This window comes from Myotis davidii, unplaced genomic scaffold (genome assembly GCF_000327345.1).
Source record: "Myotis davidii unplaced genomic scaffold, ASM32734v1 scaffold1721, whole genome shotgun sequence".
Lineage (NCBI taxonomy): Eukaryota > Metazoa > Chordata > Mammalia > Chiroptera > Vespertilionidae > Myotis > Myotis davidii.
In genome coordinates this window covers 151,522-154,594 of record NW_006291484.1, presented here as the reverse complement: position 1 = coordinate 154,594, position 3,073 = coordinate 151,522, and the positions used below count along the sequence as shown (strand labels likewise).

The following is a 3,073-nucleotide window of genomic DNA, read 5'->3' as shown; positions in this document are numbered from 1 at the left end:
AAAGATGGCGGTTAATTTGCATACACAGGCGCAAAGCAGAGACTGAAGGCTCCGGCTGGAGTGAAGACTGAAGCCTGAAGCGAAGCCTCGCTGCAGCCACAGGGGAGAAGCCTGGCCTTGAGGCCTGGGTCCCGGGTGCCGGAGGAAAACCAGTGCCAGCAGCCAGGGGAAGGAAGGCCTATTGTGCGAATCTTCGTGCAACGGACTTCTAGTCTAATTTAATTGTTACAATTGTTACAAAGATAAATGTCACCCAAAAAGCTAATTACAGTGTCTGATTAATAGGTATGAAATTGGACAAATTTTCACAGCCATTTGTATCTGGGTTTGTCAAAATAGCCTCGTCAAAAAGTAAATTCAGTTTTTATTTATTTATTTTTATTTAAAAAAAATACATTTTATTGATTTTTTACAGAGAGGAAGGGAGAGGGAGAGGGATAGAGAGTTAGAAACATCGATGAGAGAGAAACATCAATCAGCTGCCTCCTGCACCACTCCCTACTGGGGATGTGCCCACAACCAAGGTACATGCCCTTGACCAGAATCAAACCCGGGACCCTTCAGTCTGCAGGCCGACGCTCTATCCACTGAGCCAAACCAGTTTCGGCAAATTCACTGTTTTTTAATGCCAGTAGCAATAGCAACAACCATCTTAAATTTTATTTATCCTAAATTCCCACCAAAAGTCAGGGCACTCTGTCCTTTAATTTCTGTATTATTGGGATGTTTCACGGGCTTTTAAAATAAAACAATGATATATCTTAATAATGATAAGGTTGGCATAATTAGGAAGCTCACAAATAACAGATATATGATTTTTGAAATGAAAAACAAAATAATTCCTATTCTTAAGTAGTTACATCTAATTAGTAAATAAAAACGCAGCAGGGGGAGCTCGGAGTAGCTCGGGAGCACGGTGGCTTTGCTCTTGATTGGTAGGGTGGCTCTTCATCACAATGTTGTGCAAGCTACATGACTCACACTCTAGACCAGGGGTGGGCAAACTTTTTGACTCGACGGCCACAATGGGTTCTTAAACTGGACCGGAGGGCCGGAACAAAAGCATGGATGGAGTGTTTGTGTGAACTAATATAAATTCAAAGTAAACATCATTACATAAAAGGGTACGGTCTTTTTTACTTTTTAGTTTTATTCATTTCAAATGGGCCGGATCCGGCCCGTGGGCCGTAGTTTGCCCATGGCTGCTCTAGACTCTGCTCTACAGAAATCGTTATTATTGCTCACATTCATATATCACTCATATGCCATGGCTCTTTTCAGGGAGATTGCCTCAAGACCACTTGTGCATAATTTAACTGAGGCCAGTCTGCAGTTCACAGTGCTGAACATGGTTAGTCATTCTTATCATCCTTGATAACATTACAGCAGCCACAAATGCCTAGTACTAATTAAATGTGAATAGCAGTGTGGGAAGGTACATCGTCTCTTGGCTGCAATAGTCTCCCCACCACTTATGTGTATGTCATACATTGTTCAAGACAACAAACACTTAGGGAGAGGATCGATATTGTGATTATTAACATAACCATATCGAAACAATTTGATTCCAATCTGACATACGTTCTTAATACTCACATCCTGTTTGGACCTCTCCATTTCTCTGCTATACTAAGAATTGACTCTCCCTCCAACTCCTCTTCCAGGTACTGCTGCCTGTAAATTGCAATTAGCCAGTTACTTATTTGCTCCACTTACTCCCCTTAAGGGGCTGTGACTTAGCCCCCTTAACCAATGGGCACCCCAATAAATACTTGTGGAAGAAGGTAAAACCTCATACAACTAACCCTAATGCTGTCTGAAATGAACTCAATTCTGGGGTCCTCAACAAAGCTCTTTCCACTTGTTCAGTAGCCAGTGCAAACAACGTTACATAGTTAAGGGTTCTGGGGAAACAAAAGAGAAAGAGCTGAATATGTTGAAAACAGAACCTCTAGGTTGAGTCATTGCTCTGTCCTCAACTAGCCCAGTCTCCCCATGAGCAAAATGAGCAGGGATCGAATTACGTGATCCTGCTGATACAAAATTCTGCAATTGAATGTGGCTTATTTTGCCATATAAAATTTAAAACGTTTTATATAAGCCATGTCCTCATTGCTTCACCTTCGCCTCTACCGCCTCAGCGAGCGGCAGGGTGTGGGACATGATGATTCTGCTTAACTAGGTATCAAGTCTGAGTCTGTTTCCTTCCTCTGCCAGCTCCCCTGGCCTGGGTGGGGAGCTCTGAGGACCTGCGGAGATGCTGTATGTTGAAGCACTGGTATTATTTCCTGAGTTTATTTGTGGGAGAAGAATCAGGACAGACTATTCCTTGGCCTCCCTATTACCATTTCCTTTTCCTCATGTGGGAAAAACAAACAAACGCCCCAAGTTCCCACAACTCTTTTAACTCAAATACACTTTTTTTTTTTTTTAAAGGGAGAGGTTACTTAGTGATTTATAACATGAACTCAGATGAAGTCTTCCTGAAAACCAATGGAAATGACAAATGTAGTCAACATAGTTAAACGGGGACAACATGAATGACAATATTTTGCCAGAAGCACTGGGGCTTACCCCCCACCCCCCTTCTCTCACACTTCAGGACTAAAGAGTTCAGCCCTGAATGAAGGGGTGATCCCTAACGTTTTGGGAAAGCTCCGATTTCCATCTGGCAAAAGCCTCCAAAGCTGACCTCACTGCATCGCGCTTACACTCCCGGTGGACGGACACCTCTGAAGGCCACCGCAGTGCTCTCTCCCCTGGTCCGGTTCCCTCCTACGGCTGCCTCACCCCCTCGGGTCTCAGGTCCAGAGGACTTCTCAGACCCCTCCTCCTGCTCCCCCCACGGCAATACCCCCGCCCCCCCTTCCTTGCTGCATCTTCCCTTCGGAAGCGGTGGCACGTTATGAGCTGCCCAAGCATCTTCCCTTGCTGGTCAGCTCAGGGCCCACCTCCCTCCCCGTGGGGACCCCCCGCGCCCAGAGCAGAGCTGGGGGCCCAGCAGGGGCTCCGGAACGAAATATTCTGACACCCCGAGGCTCCGGGCCAGAGTCTCCAGAGCCGCAGGACCCCC

The 3,073-nt window shown here is 45.6% G+C and overlaps 1 long non-coding RNA gene across 1 annotated transcript in view; it reads right to left on the bottom strand.

Annotated features, from left to right (window-relative positions):
• Positions 1 to 645: 645 nt before the first annotated feature.
• LOC107183234 overlaps positions 646 to 3,073 on the bottom strand; it is a 10,197-nt gene continuing 7,769 nt past the window's right edge. The window contains exons 2-3 of the long non-coding RNA XR_001514028.1: positions 1,945 to 1,949; positions 646 to 944 (exon numbers count right to left, since the gene is read on the bottom strand). This is a non-coding gene — a long non-coding RNA (uncharacterized LOC107183234). The remainder of the gene's footprint in view (positions 945 to 1,944; positions 1,950 to 3,073) is intronic.